Consider the following 21313-nt stretch of genomic DNA (forward strand, 5'->3'; position numbering starts at 1 on the left):
AATGACGCTTGTACCACTACTGTATTGAGGGAAAAAAGAATAAGTGAGAAATTTTCATGGGGAATGAGTAGGACATGTATTTAAACCCCAGAGTTTTATGGTCGGTAGGATCTTCTACTTAAACTTCTGGATTTTTTTTTTTCCCTCATTATTTCTGCTATGATATTAAAAACCAAGTTGAAAGGATTTGCTGCACATTCTTAGAGATTTCTGATATTTTCCCAGGTGTGCTACTGTTTTGGCAATTCCATGCATAGCAAAATCATTAAATACTATTTCTAATATTTGCTCATCTGCTTTTTAGCTCAGTTTATAATCAAAATAGGGAAGGTAACACCATGCAGTCAGTAACTTCTCAGGAAACACCAGCAAGTTCTCTGTAGCCTGGCACTTCCCTAGCTCAGCACTTGGGAAACTCTGGTTTGGTATACTTTAAGTGTGCATTGAGAACAACTCCATATAAAACATACTGTAAGCATAGAAAATAGGTATGTCAAACACCTAAATAAGGTTCTTTCTGTTATGTTTTTTTTTGCTTCCCAGTGAGCTGTCATTCTGACCATGTAACAATTTCTGGAGACAGTTTTCAGCTCAGCTGAGGTTCTCTCTGATTTTTATGCCATAAAATATGCTTATAACTGTTGGTTACTTCTAAATAACATCTTCGTTCTTCTGTAATGAAATTGATTGAAATAATGAGTTATGTCAGAAAAGAACCTGAACTGGTGCTGGAGTTCATTTGGCTTGTGAAAAATGGGGACGTGGCCAGTGGGGCAGTAATTATAACATCTCCTTGAGCTTTTGAATAGCCATGGACAGGCATGTTTAATAGTGCCTGGAAGGTAGTTAGTCACCGAATCAGTCTTTCCAGAAAAACAATGGAGCATTTGAACTAAGCATTGACTAATAAGTCATTTTTGTTAGGTGTTTTGTTTCCTGCTGGCTGCTGTGTGCATGAAAGCGAGATCAGTCTGTGCTGATTAAACTACACCAGTGATGGACTACTTTGCACTTTCTTAGGTAGCAGTTTATGATAGCAAATGGAGCAAGCAGCAAAACAGTTTATGAATTTTTTCTTTTGGTCTTTCATGGTTTCAACATGTTGTAACTCATATTCCCTTTCAAAATAGAGATTTTTGGTAAGGTATCCTTTTATTCTGTGACTGTTGTGAGCTCTGGTGAAAATGTTTCCTCTACTCCAGAAAGGTATTGTTTCATGAATACTCTTTTCTTAGTTCACACTCCAGGGAGTTCCTAATGCTCAGTCACAATACAAATTACACCCATTAGTTTGCAATTTTGCTAAATGACTTTAGTTGCAAAAAATATGATTCTCAGAAGCCTTGTGGGACTCAGTAACCCAAACAAATACAACATTTTTTTTTTGTGGTGAAAGAGAAGATAAAATTAAATAGTCAGAGAAGATATATGATTTGTTTCTGGATTAATTGAATGATAGCAAAAGGTGATCTTTCATCCCACCCCAAACACTTCAAGTTCTGAAACAATAGCATACAGTGTTTGTCAAGCTTACGACTGTCTCTAGTAGGGCTAAAGTGGAGCTAGTGACAGTTATAAATGACATAGGCTGCATTCACACTGCGTGCTGTGGCGTGATTTGTGTTTTCACACAATCAAATTCAGCTTTGGCTGGGGAGTGATTTTGAATGAAAGGTTCCAGGAAGCCATAAGTCCTTAATATTAATGGTCTGACGTTATTTCTGTCTACACATAAAGATTCAGCTCTGACAACTGTAAGCTGATACAAGAACTCACTTGGGGTAAAGTCTGTGTTCGTGACAGATCCCCAGTCAATATTTTAGTGTCTTTTTCCTGAATGCTCAGAGCAGCTGTTGCAGCTGCAATTCACAGTCTTGCTGTTCTGCTCCCAGGCAGCAGTAATGGGAAGAAGGATGGGTTCTCACAGCAAGTAACAATTAGTGGGGTGGCTCTTGGCCAGGCCAGCCTCAACAAATCCAACACTTTGCTGTGACCTACTGCAGCACTGAGTTCTCCTTCAACAATTTTCAGTGCTTTCTGACTATCGCCTATATCACCTTTCATCAGCAAGGCCAATTCCTCTCTGTGTACCTTATTGCTCTGACTGACGTCTAATGCTTTTTCTGTCTGCAAACTATTTTCACCAATTTGTAACTACCACTCTGAAAGTGTTATACTGTGTGGGGAGAGGCTCACCAAGAAAGGACTTTGTAAGGAACAAATAATAGTAAAAAGCAGACATTTATATGACATTATTTTTCCTTCCTAGGCTTTATTTACAGATGATGAAACAAATTCCTGCTGCCCTGAATGCATTCCTTTATTGTTATAGTACAGGATATATGATAATTTCCTGGTTTAAATTTTGGTGTGATGGGGCTCCAAAGCACAGAGGTCTGAAGTGGATTCGGCATGGGCAGCCTCCAAAGCAAGGAGTTAAAAACTTTATAGATGGTTCTCTGGGGGTGAGTTTTCTTCCTTTTTAAGAGGACACAGAGAGTAAAAACCTGGAGAGGACAGCATTGCTCTACTGCTTGCAGAGCTTACATTTTTCCTATTCCAACATTTCTAAAGAGTTTTTAAGGGTCTCTGTTGCATACTAATTGTTTTGTCTGTACAACATATATTAGTTCTTCTTTCATCTTCCACTGAAGCTTCTTTTGTTGCACTTCTGAAATAATGAAACTGTAAAGGACTGTGACAGAATGAAGTTTGAAAAGTTTTGGAACATTTCTGGAGGTCAGATTCTTTTTTTTTTTTTTTTTTTTACCTGAAAGAATATGAAAAAATCAGTCTCCGGAATCTGGATGACATGAAGAGCTTGAGTTCAGATTCTGATATGAACTTTACTTTCATTTTCCTTAATTTTAATATCTTGATAGCTATTACAAAGCAGAGTTTAAATGATGCTTAATTAGGCTTCTCTCACCTGTAGTAATAATGAAACAGGCGAAAAGCCTTCTTTTATGTTGAGGCAGTAGTGCTTGCAAGTAAACTGGTGTTTGATCAGGTGATCTGAGTTAGACCTCAGTCCTCTCTGTTGCTATTTGTGTTGTTTTGGGTGAATCTGTAGTGCTTATTTCTGAGATGATAATGAGACTCAGCTCACGTAAGCACTGGCAAAACACTGGGCTTTGTGAACTTATTTCCTTCCCCTCATCCAGATGAAAGAAAATAAGTGGAAAAAATACACCATAAAGTTTCAAGTGTCTGGATTCAGAGAAAGTTAGAAATGCATCTGCAATTAAGCTAGGAGTTATTTTCAAGCAACTGCTATTTAGTAATTTACCTCTCCTTGTGAGAGGTAAAATGACAGCACGGGTGCTCTATAAATCATTAAAATTAATGTTTGCGTGGCACTATTAGAATAGCACTGTTCTTGATTAAATCATCTGGGCTCTGCTTTTGCTCCTACAGAAATCTTGGTGCTGATCTCAGTGAGATTTTCAGCTTCTCCTTCACAGAACAAACAACCTGGCTGCTCTCAGAGGGTTTGCAGTTCCTGCAATGAAAATAGACCTTTCAATATAAATCAATATTCTAAAGTCATGGAAAGTCTGTAGCCAGGCAAATAAATAGTTGCACCAGAATATCCCTAGGTTCTCTTTAAATATTTTGTGCAGTCACTGAAGTGCTGAAAACACTAACAGCTTCAGAAATAAGTGAGAGAGTAAATGGATAAATTATTGCAGTTACCTAATTAGGTTGATTATAAAAACATGCTTTGGAACTTCCTACCTTTCAAATGGAGTTAAAATAGTGAATAAAAGAGGGATTGTGTTGTTTGGGAGGAATACCAATGCAAGAGCCTCCTTCCATGCAAGAATCCTTCTTGGGAAAGAGACTGCTTATAGCTTTGGGGGAGAGGAACAAATCATATTCGAAGGGCGAATTACACCAACTGGAACCTTCTCATTTGTATGAAAGTATGGATGTCCATGTAGGAATAGCTGATCTTTAGGTATTGTTTTATTTTTCTCCCATTTCGGGAACATGTTGATATTCTACCTTTGTTGTATAAGCCAGTGGAATTTAATACAAGCTAGCATCTCAGAGAAAAGCACTTCCATTAGTGTTAGCCATGCTTTGAGCAAGAAAATGAATGAGATCTACAGAGCTTCCTTCCAAAATGAATTTTTCTATAACAAAAAATCAGAGCTTCCCAAAGATTTTTCCAGATGAAATTTATCAGGAACGAAGTATGTTTTTACCTATGGTTTGCAGGGGTGTTCTCAGATGTTTTTCCATTTTGATCTTTTGCAAGATGCACAGAAAACCAGAATATCAGCTGTCAGTGTTGGTCATCAGTGCAGAAAGGCGTATACTGAAACTGGAGAAAACACAAATCTATGTCTGCGATGAACTGAGCAACAACAAAACCCAGTGAAATGAGTGTTCACTGTCAAGCCAGCAACATATCTAATATAAATTAATTTGGAGATATTCTATATTATACATTTAAAACACTCCTATTTTACCACATCAACCCCCCAGAATGGATACTAGTTCTGTAAGCTACCACAGACCCTCTTGATTGCATTGCCTCCAGATTCCCTGCTATGATATGAAACACAGGGAGATTCTTAATTTTCTGTGGCTTAGCAACATCTTACTAAACTTGGACTGAAATTAATATACACTTTGTATGTACAGTAAACCATGACTGGGTCTTGTGACAATTATGAAGCATCTTCATTTATGGAGGAAAAGCACTGATTTATCCCTTTGAATTAAATTTCTCTCTTCTCCCCTCCTTTCCTTTCTTTTCCTCTCCTCTCCCCTTCACTTAGCTGTGCTTCTCCCTGTCATCTTACTGGAAAAAACTCTCTTTTCCATGAAAGAAAATACTTACAAAGCACTACACAAAACATCAGCACCTTCAATTTTCTCTGGTTGTTTTTGACAGGGGTTAATAAAGTCCTGACATTAGCTAATTAAGCTGTAAACAAGCCTTCTAATTGCAGACATGTCTCGTGAGGACATGAATGATATTCTTGATAGGAGTCATTCCCTTGGCTGCTTACACTGGAGCTCTTGGTTTTAACGTTATGCAAAGTGATGGGAAACATAAGCATTAACAAAGACCCCTAAATATTCAGCTTGTTCTTAGTTAGCTCTTCTGAAGGCATGTTTCTATTAAATTAATAACAATGAAAGGGGTGGGGACCTCCAGCATGTGCTGCCTTTGCAGCCTCCACATGATCCCCTGGGAGCCTCAGCTCAGGTGGCTCTCCCAGGCTGCTGCTTTTTTTGTCTGGAAATGCACAGAAGAGCTGGGGCAGCAAGGAAGCAGGAAGGCAGGCAGGAAGCCAGAAAACTTGTCAGGAAGTTTCCACTAAACTGGCTTGTCCTTGCAGGATTTTGCTGTTTTGGCATTTTGGATGGAAAATTTCTATCTATTTCAGTTGAGGAACAGTGCCACCTTTGAACAAAGAACACCCTGTCTGCCAGGCTGGATTCATCCCCTCCCTTCCCATGTTACTTAAGTGGGAGTGCAGGCCCAGAATGGGCTGCAGACCAGGCACACTGCTTTGGTGGGGCAGGACAGTATCTCTTACACTTCTGGTACCTTCACTGGGATCCTGGGAGTCTGCCCCAGGAAACAAGTGTAGTCAAAAAACAGCTATGAAATCCAGAAGTATTCTCTAGCTCTTAGTTACATTACAGCATTTAAATCTGAAAATGCTTGAATTAAGTGGAAAAATTAAATTTTTAAAAAATTTAAATCATGCTTCAATGTAACATTACCCCATTGAATTTTAGTGTGTGATTGCTAAGCCCCTCAAAATGCTCATCTCGCTTCTATCTTGCAAGTACCCAGGATGAGTGGTGTCTACTGTTACATGTAATGCAGTTGCTGCTACCATTAATGAAGCACCTCTTGCCCTGTAGCTACTTGTATCCTTCCCCCACCCAGCAGAAGTTGCCTTTGTTTACCTATCTACCTATTTATTTATTTAGGGCAGATCTCATTGTATCAGCCCTCTTGCTTCCTATGCTTTGCTGTTTGAGCATAGAATTTCAATTATGTCCTTGTCACCTCTGAAGTATTAAAACCATTTCCAGTATTGTTGACATTGGTTATAATTCCTTCCTCTGCACTCTTCAGAGGGCCTACCAAAAGGGAATGTATTTGACAGAAATCAATTGTTTTGTTGGTAGCCCTTAATGCAGTCAGATGAATAGAATTTAAAATCAACTTCACTTTGAATCCAGGGGAAAATACAATGCAAGCATGATGACTGAATATGACTAATCTCCTTATTGCTGTTGTTGCTGATTGCCTTTCCCCCCCTCATTTAAGGAGAGGTTTACATATTCATGTGAAAAAGCTTATTGCCAATATATTAATGTCCACAAATCTTGCAGTGCAGATTTTTTTTTTTTGTTCGTAGTTTACTTAATCCCAGTCTGTTTCCCAGTTTGCTAATTGAAATTTGGGTTGTTAACCTGATGAAATTAATTTTCAATGCTTCCTAAATTATTTGGTACTGACTGCTAATGAATAGCTGCAAAACATCAAGTAGAAATGTAAGATTTGAAAACTTTGTTTGGACAGACAGGCAATAATGTAAGGAAAACCTCCTCTGCTCATTTCTCAACAATTTGTGCTCCAGCTTCAGGGGAGCCATACAAACTGTGGCGATGATTAGGTGGGTTGCTCATTCCCATGGGTCCCGTGAGCAGATGCAGTCTGCAACAGAAACATTGGGTCTACTGCCCATGCACAGCTCACGTTGCTGCTTATCCAAGGCAGGTATTTGGGTCAGGTTGCGTTTTGGAGGATGTGAGGAGGAATGGCTAAGATTTGATGTGAGATGAAACTCTGAAGTTTATAGTTTTTCAAGCCTTACCTCTAAGAAAAGGTTTTCTGTTCCCATCCATTTGAAGTCTAATTGATAGGTTGGTCATGTCTTAACCCTGCAGATTTTCTCTCCAGTGATTTACTTTTGTGGATGGTGAAACCCCCATTTGCCTGAACTAATGGAAAACGAAATATTCTAGCTTAAGCAGTGGAATAGAAAACCTTAGGCATACTTGGTGTTAAAACAAACACTATTGCAGCAGAATAGTAGGAAAAGTCAAAGGGACAACAATGTCAGTAGCCAAGTCTGTTCTGTTTTTTTTCTTTATTAACAGATTGATTTTCTTCTAAGGGATCAAAAATATCCAGTGTCCAACATTTCCACACCAGTAGCTAATACAAAACAAAGAAACAACAAAATAAAGCTGCAAAATTCACGCCCCCTTGGTATCAAGGATCTTTGAATCATATGAAGAGACACCGAAGAAACAGAAATTAGGAGTTCTCTTGGAAAAGAATAAAAACACAGAGATTTAATCTCCTGCCATCCCACAAGATCAACACACATACTATCCTCTGCAGTTTTACAGTCGTTCCTTCCTAAGAGCTGCACTGCTAGGTGCAGTGGAACGAAGCAGTGCTGGATGCAGTGCTAGGACTGTGTTTGCATTTGTCATGAGTAAATGAAACTTGGTCAGAATAGAATGCTGCTTCCTGTAGCTGGGATTAGGGGTTGTATGGTTTTCCAAGCAGTAATGTCCCCTGTGAAGCTTATGTTAATTTCTATGTGGCCTATACAGGAATATGTGTTGTGCTCCTACTTTTTCATCTTGGTATGTTTTCATGTGACTGTGCAGGTCTGGCCTCTTCCCTGCACTGCAGCTGGGAGAGATATAGACAGAGCAGCACTTGTACTAGTATGTTAGCGGGGAGGGAGCACTTCCTCACTGGGTGATTTGGGAATATGTTGGTTCACAAAGCATGGGAGAGCCAGAAGTAATCTTTGTGTGCTGTAAGAGATGACAGAGCTGTGTTCCAGCTGTGGTATTTGTTCTGTCCAGGCAGCAGCTGAGTGGTGGTGGATATTCTGCCCATCGGTTGCTGCATGGCCCTGAGCTTCAAGGAGAGCAGGGCCGTGAGCTGTAGCCATGCGAGCAGCTCTTGAGATGGTTGTGGCTCATTGGAAACCTGTAGCAAGAGAACGGCCCAAAGGCAGTACCTTGGCTGAGAGAAAGGACACCTCTACTGGGGCTGCTTATGGGCCTGAGGAGTTTTCTGCAAAGCAGGAAGAGCTGAAAAGTGCTGAGCAGGGGAAAGAAACACTGTGCAAGCACACAGTAGGAAGAGAAAAAGATTTATTCTCCGGTCATTTAATTTTAATCTGTCCATCCCAGCAGATCTATGTTTTCTTGCTTTAAAAGGTTACCTTGATCTTGCTTTCCACATGTTTCATTTTAATGAAACCTGGCTTTGAAGCCTGGAAACCTTTGTTGCCTTTTGGCTTTGAGGCAGCGAAGCAGTTCCACCTTGACAAACAGTCTAGTTCATGTCTTGTAACGCATGGCAGTCAGTGGTGAAGAATATATCCCAATACGTACAGAAATTAAGAAATTTGCTCTTGAAAGAAGAATGATAAAGAAGAAAAGCAGCCTCCAGTAAAAGCCCCCAACAACCAAAATGGCACTGACATCACTCTAACTGTGTCAGCATGTACAAGAAAGCGCGCTGGATAGCGGGGCCTCTGTGTTCGATGGCTGTAATGCTATCTGCTAGACCAAGGATCAAGACAGCAGTCCAGAAAAGTAAAACATAGCACAGTGCACCATTTGTATTTCAATATAATTTTGGCATATACAATTTCCTTTCTTGGAAGCTAAATATATCTAAAAATAGGCATTGCCAATGAACACAAAAGCTGCTGGATTACAGGAACATTCTCCCATATTTCTCTTATTCTAGGTACAGTAAGCAAGCCCAGTTTACATGTTTGCTTCCCTCGCTGTAGATCCTTCATTTCCTTCTTGGGCCCATGGTTCATACTGATAAGTATGCATGGTCATGAAGTGAAACTAAGAGGCACTATCTTTGCACAGTTGACATGATTCTGTTCAAGCTATGGCTGTGCTCCTTAGGGCATTGTCAGCATCACAGGATTTGTGTTTGTGCTAGGATTGCTTGGTTGTTTTGTTTTCATGTTCTCATTCAATTTCAGGAGAGATTCAAATGTTCTTCAAGGTAGTTATCTCCATAGCTGTGTAGTTTTAAATCGGAGCTGATAAGCACAGTATGCACTGGGTAAATGCTGGCACCAAGGTTCACTAAGTACTTCAGTTTTACCTCTTTTGTTTTGTTTTGTTCTGGTTAAGACCAGAGGGATTACCTGCTTCATATCAGAATAATTTTGATTATTGTTTTAATTATGCTACTCATGGATGTATACTTAACCTCTTAGCATGGTATGAAAAGGTATGCCAACAACTTTTTCTAAATACTACTTTCTCATGTTTGAGTGCCTATTAGAGCCCTTAGCTTTGCTTTGCGTTTGAATAAATGTTATAAAAGCACAAAGAATATTGATGAGATTGAACATTTTAGCTTCAGGGTTTGACACTCTCAGTCTGGCTAAAATCTAAACTCTTTAATGTTTCTTCATCTGTACTGACAAAAAATAATAAAAAAAAAAAGTAGTGTGAGCAGAAATTCTAAATGCTCTCTGAAGTGCAGTGGCACACAGTGATTTCTTGCATCAGCTCTGATCCTTTGTGTTTCCCTGGCTATTTAACTGAAACCATTTTTGACTCCTTTAGTAAATTGCAGACCAGTGATAGAGAAGCTTTTGGAGAAGCTGTGTATCACAGCAGGAGGTTGTTTGAATCCTATCTTTACTACTAATTTTGAAGTCTTACTGTTTAGTATCAATGAAGGTTTGGGGAAAGCTGGCAGCTGCTTTGTAGTGTTTCCTTCCAGCAAGACCTGCAGCATTAGGCACTGCACGCCACTGCCCTCATCACAGAGCCTCTCTGCTACAGAGCTGTGCTGACCTCATTTTCCTGCTGAGATCCCATTCTAATGAGGAAAGTATCAAGTGCCGGATTTCTTTATTTCTTTATTGTAAATGAATGATTTGACAAGCAGAGATGAAAGTCAAATAATTTTTAGGCATCGAGGAAGTTCAGTACCTTGCTTGTTTGACATTACTGACGCATTTTGCTGATGGTGTTTCTGTGTATTAAGGAGTCTAATGTAAAAGGTTTGGTGTGAATCTAGAGAAACACTGGTTCCTTTAAAACAGGTCTTTGGCCCATCATGGGGGTGCCTGACCCAGCTGGGAACAGGGGGCACTGTGCTCAGCCCTAGTGAAGGTCTCTGAGCTCTTTGGGTGAAAGTGTTGTGGTTAATACGAAGGTAAGCAGCAGTCCCACCTGGGGCAGCACAGAAGGAATACTGCACAAAGCACACAGGGACTCAATCAGCCCATCTCTCTGACTGATAACCGAGTGTCTCTTTGTGCTACCAATCCTAATTAGCAATCAGTGAAATGAGTTTACTGGTTAAAGACAGGCAGTTTAAAACTACCACAAGGGAATTCAGGACAGCGAAATCTATATTCTTCTTTCTGCAAACTGTAACTTGGATAGATTAATAGATTTTACAAACAGATGGATGAATAGTAGAAATTTTTAGAGAATATATCTCAGTAATAACACTTGAAATACATTCTCAGTATCACTGTGCAAGATTTCTTAAAATTGAAGTTGGCACATGAACCTCTGGTGTTTTGTGGCAACAAATCTGAAGAAAATCATAATAAAGCAAGTCCTTATAAAAATGGAAAGTGCTAGAAATTAATTACTGGCAGAGGGCAGCAGGAAGAGAAATGGCTGTGAGATGAATAACTCCCCTAAAGGTTTTAATTTTTAATTATAGATTAAAGGAAGCCTTTGCTGAGTTCCCTAAGATCAATATGGAGTACAGATCATTCATTCACACTACAGTATGCTAGTGGCATGCTTATAAATATTCAGAAAGAAAAGTAATATAAACAGCCCTATTTTCTGGAGACAGTTGCTTTGACTTGCAACATTGGTATGTGCTGTGGCGTACTGCAGCCTGCTCCAAGGCAGCAGCCGCGATCCATAGGTCCTGGAGTGTGCAACAGAAAAAATATGTAATTAGCGGTCGTGTCTATTTATGATGACTGATTGTTCCCCAAAGCTTCCTCCTGGTGGATTGCTCCCTGGCAGGTGAGCAGCCTGCATCATGCTATAATGATGCCTTTCAGAATGCAGTGTCTGGCACAGCCCTGCAAGCACAGCTCACTTCAGTGCACGAGCATCTTTTGTTTTAAACTATGGCGTTTTATTGTTTTGCTTAATTTTTGCTCAAATTGAGTTGCTAAATTACTGACCCATTTGGAGACCGTTATTCTGAGTTTATTAAATTAATAATGAATGTATTGAATTATGTTGAACATAGCCAACGGCCATGCTATTTCAAATAGGAAAATGAAATCAGATTAAATTTTAATTTAACAAACCTTTGATTCGTTTTTCTGTTTCTGAGTAATGATGAAACAGGTACATTTATTTCAGTTTCATGTTTGAGTATCGATTTTTATTTTTATTACTATTACTTTGCCAGGAGATGTAGACTTCTATATTTATTGGCTGTTTTCTGAAATAAAACAGCTGTAATCAAAGAGACACGCTGGTAAGCTGGCTGCATGTCTGATGTGAGCTCTGCTTATGCTGCGGTCTGGAAGATTTGATTTTAACTCCTGATGCTGCAAGCTAGTTTGCTTTGTTGCTCATAGAGATCATATCATGGTGACTGCTGTTTTATGAAGGCCAAAGGGCTGTAAGGTTACACTGAAGGGAATGAGGAATATGTAGTTTGCAGAGCTGTTTGCTGCAGGTGCCAACATTAATTAAGAAGACCAGTTTGCATGCCTCTAATTCACTGTGTGATTGATCAGTTGTAAGTATGTTTATGAGTCAGATTAATAGGAGCACACCAGCATTCTTCAAGTTACCCATCACTGTATTAGTTCTGCTGCTGAGTGTCACAGAAATATTCTCTTATTCTGGTTTGTGCGGCAGAGCGCAGAGACAGAGGCAAACAAACTGATGAGTGAGGAAGGCTGTACCTTTCAGTGGTATTACAGTTGAAAAACTTCTTAGCTGTATAAGGCTACAGAAGAGAATAGCTTCTGGAGACAAAGTCCTTGAGTGAAACTCACTTCAGATATGCAAAAAGTCTCCTGTGTTAGTGTGTGGGAGTGGGATGGATGGTACTGTGTCCAGCTTGTGGAGTCAGCAGAGGACATGAAATCACATGGGCAGCACACCCAGAAAACTGAATGTACCAGCAGGTAATTAATTCTCTCAGGTGTTCTGTTTTTGTTACCACCCAAAAAATGATTAAATGAGGGTGATACTAGAAATCCAGTGACAGACAACAGCATTGCCCTTTTCAGTTTTGGCAGCCCATAGAGATATCTTGAGCAATGTTCCTTGTGTTTTCCCACATTGCAGCTCTTGGTGATAAAAACGTGAAAACTTCTTTGCACTCACTGCCAACACAGGGAGATGTGAAGAGACAGACTTGCTCTGCAAAGATGGTTTAGGTCAGCTATACTGACAGGTTTCTTGGCACTCTGATTTAGCTCTTGCGTTGACTGAGACAAAAAATGTCCAGAATCCTTCCTCTTTCAGCAATAGGAATAAAATTGTTATTGTAATAGTTCTGGCTTAGCTGCCATACATTCTGTGAGAGCCCTCCCTTCTTGCCTCCAGATTCCAGGAACAGGGATTTGGGCTGTTAAAATTCTGCATGTTGTGATCTTCATTTGATGTTGCAATTCAAGTACAGAGATGGGGGCTATGTGACATGTTTATCCCAGGTAGGGAGTGACACTCCAAGAAATGCCACTTGCAAGAAATCTCAAGATTACTTCAGTGCTGGATGTTGCTGAGAGACATTCTTTGAAGTTACTGGTACAGGGCAATAAGTGAGGGTAAAAGGTGAAGATCTGAGGTACAAACTGTGGATGAAGCAAACAGAAATCTGAAGCTTTGGTCACCAACCAAAGCGTCAAACTGCAACAGAAGCAGACTGGCACTCCAAGGGGAACAAGTGGGTATGTCCCTACCACCAGACAGCTCTAAATTCAGTATTCAAGAAGGAACATTAAAAATAATTATTTATTTAAGAATTTTTCTTTATAACTATATACATTCAAGAAAATACTTAGTCAGTGAGGACACTTTAAAAATGATGTGGGACTTATACAGAGAGACACCTGAGCTGTGAGTTCCAAACACTGCCTCTGTGAGTGCTTACGTGCTTCCCTGGCTGCTGGGAGGGTTGCATGGACCCCTGCTGCATGTAGTGCAGTTCTTCTGGAGTTCCCTTCCTTTGGTCAAATTGCTTTGCCAGAGCATTCTGACACTAACATAACTGTAACACAGAGCTGCCTATTAAGCTATCATCTTGTTTCCAGCTCCAGTGCTACATATGACCATACTTTCTGTCTACTTGTTATGACTCATATTTTGTATGAATAACATTTTACAATGTATATGATCTGAAATATTTTAGAAATTAATGTACTGTATCAATATTTTCAAGACCTCCTAAAGACTTTGAAAATCACAGTGAGAAGAGGTGTTGTTCACAAATTAAAGTGTGGAAGGAAGAAGATGAAAGAGGTTTGGGTTGTCTGCCCATTTTTGTCACATATGCTGTGTGAAGAGTGCATGGAGGATATGCAGATCTCAAAATGGTAATAGGAACTACTGTATTTGCAGTTCATGGCCTATTACCAGCCTGTTTATGTTACATTACTAAAACGTGACTTGTAATTTGAGTTCATGTGTTAACATTCATTGAGAGCCTATTTTCTTCCCTACAAATCTACTGGAAGGATTGTGTACAGGGACTGAACTAAGTGTGATCTTCTCTCCCTCAGTTTTGGAATATGTCTTCTCAAGTCCTTCTTATGACTTCCTACTTTGTGAAATAATCTTCAGAAGCTTTGTTTTCCTTATGGCTTTTGTCACCTGCAATTTGGACTCTTGCTTCCGTGGGCTGAGCGATTAGGGGTAAATGTAACCCATTGCTTTAACTGAAATCTTTTGGGTGTGACCAAGAGCTGCTTTTCCTTTCACTGACACTCGGTAGGCCATCCTTTATGAGAAACTAGTGCAAGTTGTACATCGACTGATGCTATGGCCTTTCCAGCACAGAGGGGTATAGGGCAATAACACTTAGTTTTGATCTTGAAGTCAAGGTACAGAGGTCTGAATCTCCCCAAAACAGCAGAGACAGTAATGAAAGAAAACGTAGCAGGGATTTCTCACAAAGTGTTTTTTTTTTTTTTTTTTTTTTTTTTTTAACAAGAACATATTTCAAAGTCAAAGGGGAATTTAAGCTGTCAGGGAAAATTTACAAAAGTTGGAGCTGGGCCAGCATGCGAAGTCTGGTATCCCTGACTCAAACAGCTCCATGAAATCTTAATTACAAGAAAATGTCAAAGCCTCAGACTTTACTTCTTGAGCAGAATGTCATCTCCTGCATGTATTCCCTGAGGTCTTTTTGGGCTGTTTGCTCAGTCCTCAATAAAAGAAACCGTTACTATGAATCACTTTAATAAACTCATGTAATACCTCTGGTTTTTCTTTTTCTTTTTCTTTCCTTTTTTTTTTTTTTTTTAAGTTCTCCCATTCAGATTGCTTCAGTATTACAGAACTCTAAATCAGAGACTTCCAAAAATTGTACAATATCTGACGATGTGAATTTAAAAGTACTCCAAGACTGAAGAAATAAAGGAGCTGCCTTCGTTATAAAGTGGCCTTAGAACAGTTTTGCAGAAAGCATAAGCTTTGGTGGTGTTCTCTAGGGTGAACTCGGGTCTGCATACTGACCTCTTGCTATGTTTGTTAACAACTGAGAAGGGAAGCCAGCCCTGACTTTCTTAATACATCCTCTACCAACAGACTTGATGTTCAATAGCATTGTAAAATAAAAATGTGATCATTCAACAAATTGTGTTCCTAGGGGCAAAAAAAATGGCCCTTAGAAGAATGCTGAAAGCAATAGTTAAAGAAGTTCAGAGTGTAGAAATTTTCACTTAGGTCAGGGATTTGGAGATGAAAAATTAAGCTGAGAAATAAAATTAATTAACTCAAACAACTGCAACAAATATTTTCAAGATCAGGATGTCAGTTGCAGCTTTACCCAGAGCTTAACAAAATATTATTGATCTTATTTAATTTCTGTAACTTTTTTTTCCCAACAAATATGCTGTGATAGCTATATTGTATATTGAGGTCTTCAGATTACACGTACGCTTCAATAGCAGTAATAGAGGCTGGAATGTAGTCGATGTGGTTTGAAATGTTCAGAACATATTGCCAAAGAATCAGGACAGTTTTATAGACGAATTCTGGCGTATCATCTGCATACAGCCTACTGTCATAATATCAGTGGATAAAATGTAATGTTCTATTCGAAGAACTGTGATCCAGTTAATGAGTCTTGCTTGATATGAGAGTGATTTATGGACTTTTTCCACTGGAGGACAACTGATGTTTTTAAGGTGGAATTTGCTTTCTTGTGTTGCAAGTTTAAATCTATGGAGATATGGTTTGCTGCTCTTAGTTACATGCTGTGGATCTTTAATAAATCCTGCTGATTCCCTGCCGGGAATCCACAGACCATAAGATTAAAACTTCTGGTTTACACAAACAGGAGCTTTTTAACCCTGTTGTATAGATGCCATCTTTGGTTGGATGGATATGACTGTTTAGCAGCTGTTGGGGTGAGCATGTGCAACATTAATGAATTTGTAAAACTTTTTCAAGCAAAACCTGTAAAATTCCTCATCCTTACATCATCATCCTGCACCTGGTACAACCTGCAGTGCACATTTCTGACCTCAGCTTCCATAGGCTGTTGCAGACGTGTTAAATGGCAAGGAAACTGTGTCTCCTTCGTGCTTCAAATGTTAAATAAGCTTTCCAGTAAAAAATATGACTGCGTGTAGTATAGTTTTATAGTAGGGATGTGTTTTGACAGTTAAGTTTGCAAGAGCTGAGCTTTATAGCTACTGTGTATAAACACTTGCAAATAGCTTTACTCATCTGTTTTCAAGCTCTGATTCAAAAATACTGCACCATTACTTTTTATCATGCAGGAGCTGGCAGAAGAACTGGACAGTGCTTGCAGTGGAATTCAGTGGTTAATATTAAAGTTTTATATGCATTGAATTTTTTGAAGTAGCACTCTCCTAACAGCAAGCTACAGCCTATGGGTCTTTTTTCTCACTGAAAATCCTTTTGCAAGAACTGTAGGAACAGTGATTTGCACTAATTTATCTATGCACTTCAGGTTCTATGCATTTGTCTGTTTAGCTCTAAAATACATTTTTTTTAATCTTGAAAGTTGTAAGCATTTAAAATAAATCAGCAAACACTAATGGTGGTTAATGAATAGATACTTACAAATGTTACAGGAGGATCTTGAATTTCTGTCTGTCCATACAAAACTAGGTCAGAAAGATATGACAGTGTATCAGGGTTAAATAAGAGCAAAGATGGAGGAACTGCATGCAGCTGCGGTGGTAGAAATATATATAAGCTATAATTTGGAAGATGCATGTGCAGTGACTGTTGCAGCGCTAGTTCTTAACTAAAAGGAAGTGTTTAATTTAATTAGAAATGTTTACTGAGTTATTTTGGCTCAGGAAAAATAAAGAGTACAAATGAGAGAAGAGAATGCATCCAAAATACCCCTGACAAAATTGTCATTTGTCTGCCCTGAGAGGGAACACTGGTGAGAACGCGAGACAGAAGGGTCAAAGGGAGAATAATTGGAAACGGCTATTTATAGCTGCTGCTGTTTACCTCCTAGGTGTATGAAAATAGACTAAACCAGGAGAAGTTAATGCAGTAAGAAAGGTCAGGCAGATAGTCACTGCTGAATGACACGAGCTGGGTAACTGTGGAGTTGTTTGGGTGGGAAAACCATTTCTATAGGTGAAGGAACTGACTGCAGGAAATATAGGAAGTATTCAGCAAAAACATTATTACAGTTTGAATAATCTTAGTCTGAGCTCCTACATTAAATGCTTTGGACAGGTGGGAGGAAGGATTTGTAGGTGCACACCCTGTCTGCAGAGCAGAACTGGTGAAAACTGAGCTCCTCAGTGGATGCTCTCAATGAGAATACGGAACTGAGAGTTAAAAATCACTCTGAAGAGATCTGTTCTATGTTATAGATTAAGGGCACGGAAGTTGCAATTGTTATAAATGAAAGATCTTCACTGAAGGCTTTGAGAGATGTTATATGTTAATGATCAGAGGAAATCCAACTTCTTGTTATTCTCAGAAGTCAACAGAGTTGATCTATGAATGTCAGTAAAGCCTGGTCTAAGATGACCAGACTTGCAGAGATCTAAAGCACCCTCTCTGGGGGAGATGCTGTGGCCCACAGCTGGCTCTGGGCCACTTGGCAGAGCAATTGACTTGTCTGGGTGGGTGAGCTATGAGAGGTTCTGGACGGATGAAGGTTGTCCAGGCATGCTTCAGTCAGCTCCTCTTTTTTCATTATTGTTGTGATTAACCAGTGTTTTGGCCCTTCCTGTCACAGCTTTACAATAGTATTGTTTTGCTCAGCAATTCTGACTGATGAGCTTATCTGTTTGCAGGAGGCACTAAACGCATTGCTATTCATTGCAACCGAAATAATACTGAAGCTCCTCCCTTCCCACCCATGCACCCCAATGGTAGTACAGACTAGGGTCAGTCTTAGAAGCAGAAATAGAGTGCTCACACTGAACTTTCCTGTTAGAGCTGTAGACTCCATTAAACGTTAACTGCCAGACTCTCTTTGAGAAGTGCAGCACTGCACCTCTTATTGTGGACTTCTGTTCTCCTAATTACCTGCTAGCAATTTGGGTCAAAGACCTCATGGCTGAATTTTCTCCTTTGAGTGAATCTTGCAGTAAGAATAGTAATGAGAACTGAACTCAGAAATCTTCCTACAACTTAGAAATAACAGCTGAAGACATTTGGCATTTAAATGACCATTAATAAAGATTTCCATTTATGTACAAACCAGCTGCCTGTCATCACGTTACTGACAGAGACTTGAGAACACAAACAGTGAAGAGACTAACTTTCATTCTCTAGTTATCAGTTTTGTGGGTGTCAGGTTTGAAGAGTCAGTAAACACAACCAGATCAGATCACTGGTGATATGGTATATAAGGGGCTTTTGTATCTCACACAAGATCTTATTGAACATAAAAGCAAAATAAGCTTTCAACACATCTCTGGTCTCAAATTTCCTAGGGATAAGTTTATGTTTCCAAGAGACTTTGTGTTTTCCTCTCTCTGTCCAGCATCCAGCAGTCCAGGAAAACTGCAATTACAGCAGAGCCTGCATTTTGAATGTTTGTGTCCTTTTTATGGTAGTTTTTCAAATGGATTCCTTTTCCTTTTAATTTATCAGAGAAGAATACATTAGTTTACATCTTTGTGGTCAGTCTCTAACAGACAGAATAGAAAGAATAATTTTGCTAATTTAATGTTTTCAAGTTTTCTTCACAGTTTGTCAGAATCATAACCGTATACAAATAATTACTATTTTTGCTGTGTGACAGTTAATTCAAAAACCCAAGAATTTTTGATCTCCGTAGCGATATGTTCTTAACATCTATTTCATAAAATTTGCAAATCTGTGAATTCAAATGATATTTCTTGAATTTACTCTCACCATGTTTCATTGGTTGGAGGATGTATGTTGCTCTGAAAGTAATGCCTTCTATTTATTTCTGTAAAATTTACAACATATACAAGGAGCACAATAACACTGTTTGATAAAGTATATTCTCAGCTACAAAACACTCCTTTTCAACATAGGCACCACCATTAGCTATGCGTTTTCACCAGAGATGAGCAAGAGCCTGCATGTGATGCTTGTAAAAATCTGCACCAGCAGAGGTGCCCCACTGTCACCACTGCTAAAATGCATCACCTCACTGTGCTCACACCTACTGCTTGGTCTCCATAAACATTCAGCAAACATCAGTGAATGTCAGTGGGTGTCATTTTTTCCACATAGAGTAATTCAATTGTACACCTTTGCTTCATCCACACTTCCATGTCAGACTGCCCCTCTGCTGCCATCTGTCACATGGCAACAACATGAAATAGAATATTGGTGAGAAGGTTTGGCCTCTGCTGCCGTACCACCAACATCTGCCTCTGATGTTGTGGGCCAACATAATAAAGTAGGAGGCGTTACTTTTGGAGCAGCCCTCATGTTTAAGTGGAAGGACAAACATGAGCTGTCATATTTTGCTTGCATGTGATTTTTTTTTTTTTTTTTTTTACTATATCCCAAATCACCCCATTGTAATTTTAGTGAAGTCCAATATTATTTGACTTATTATTTAAAAATCCCAACAAGCCGGCAATGATAATGCCTGGGAGCAAATTCAGATTGGTTTTACTAATTGACTTCAGTGAAGTTGAATTAGCAGCTGATATTACGATGCTTTGTATTTTATCTATGCCACTGGCAGTACCTTCCGTGTCTGGACACAACAAGAAACCTAGGAGTCAAACAGATATTTAAAATTATTTATTCAGTTTTTCTGGTGTTTTCTCAGTGACTTTGGTTGTCTGTCCAGCTTCCTAGTTCAGGAATCTCGTGCCTGTAACTGGTGAACCAGAATTCTCTGTTGCATGAAATAATACTAATTTGTTGATTTGCTAAAACCAATTCAGTGTAATTTCTGCTTATTTGGCTCCAACTGGCAATTATGATATGGACATGGATTTTTACAGACATCTTGATATCTGACTGCTGTAATAGTCCTCTTTTGGGAATCATGAATAGCAATAGTGAAAACCATTATATTGTGCCAATGAGAAAAATACATGATGCGTGTGCTTTTAGGAACATTTTCTTCCGTGACAAAACTCACAATGTCTAAATAGTGTGACATAATGATTTCTGAAGTATGGCAAGGCAGTCTGTGAAAGGTACTGCTTTATACCAAGTTCCTTGTCAAGGCTTCTGTACTGCTGAAACAGATGCTATTTATGTTTCTTATCTGGATTTAAGGTTTTTATACTCGCATTGTGTACAAAAAGTAGTTTTGATTTCCAGATAGATTTTGCTTTTTGTACTTGGCAGGCTTCTCCTTGCACTGTTGTATCTTTTTGTGTTGGAAATAATGGGATAAAAATGTTTCTAAGGAGCAAATTTTTAAGAAATACAATCTATACTATTATTAAACTTAGTACAAGCCTCCATCTGATGAACCATGGGGAGCTGAGGACATGAGGTGATGCTGGAATATTTAGGAGGAAATTGCAGTCCATGTGGGAACCTTCAGCGCTAGCAGAGAACTTTGACTTACAGAAAGGCAGTGAAGAGAGATAAGCTGGAGGGTATGTACAATGGCTGCAGTGTTTTTCTATTTATATCTTTAAAATTTATATGGGCTGAGATACACAAATCTAAGTGTCCTCGGGCAAAATTAATTAAATTAGAGAATTGTCTCAAAAGTAAGTGGCAGAAATATCCCAAGGGAAAGATCAGATTTTGAACGATGTGATCTTTCCAAAAGTAGCTTACATGGGCTCATAAGAGCTAATGAGGATGCAGGAAAACAAAACTAAATAACAAAGTTGTTTCTTCTGGAGAACTGCACGGTATCACAGTTTATTCACTTACAAAGGAAATTATTTTCGGTGTCACATCAGCTGTGCTCAGCACAGATCCAGCTCATTGTTTTGTGTGCTTTGTGATTTATGAAAATATTTCTCATTATATTTCATGCATTTCCAAATTTCTTCTTTCTCTTGATGGCCTCTGACCTTCTAAATGATTCTGTCAGGTGAAACAGCACCAGATGCTTTCCAGAGATTCTGGTACTTCTCTGTTGTAGTATTATGCTTACCATTTCAGTAATAGTGAGGGAGAAGAAAAAATAACTGTGATTTTCCTCCTGTAAATCCAGTTTTAATCTTCCTTTCCTTATGCAATTCAACTTTGTCTGCGATCTTTTGTTATTTTAGTATTCCCAATATCTTTTTATTTTTTTTTTATTTTTTGCTATTAGGTTTGACCACTCTGTTGCTGTTCTTATATGTTATTACTTCTATTCTGTATTATCCAGATTCCTGCTTTCCCTTTCAGGGAAATTCCAGATAATGCACAAGCAATATCCTACTTGCTGAATTAATTATACTATACGAATGATTTTGATCAATACGAACCTGTCATAAGACTCATAAGGCTTTGGATAGCATAAAAGATCTTTTCTTGTTCTCTATTGCTGAATAAAACTCTCATCTCTCTCAGTTTAATCTTAAATGCATAAAGTGAATTAATTGGATAACTAAACTCCTTTAAAACAGTGTATATATTGAGACTGGATGATACTGGTTATGAAAATCAAATATTAAACACTTTCCAAAAAGCCTTGAAACAA

The 21313-nt window shown here is 38.8% G+C and overlaps 1 long non-coding RNA gene across 1 annotated transcript in view; it reads left to right on the plus strand.

The window, feature by feature from the left end:
* Positions 1-21313, plus strand: part of LOC124417127 — an 86806-nt gene that overhangs the window by 31861 nt on the left and 33632 nt on the right. The window lies entirely within an intron of this gene.

The sequence above is a fragment of the Gallus gallus genome, chromosome 10, assembly GCF_016699485.2.
Source record: "Gallus gallus isolate bGalGal1 chromosome 10, bGalGal1.mat.broiler.GRCg7b, whole genome shotgun sequence".
In the NCBI taxonomy this organism is placed as follows: Eukaryota; Metazoa; Chordata; class Aves; order Galliformes; family Phasianidae; genus Gallus; species Gallus gallus.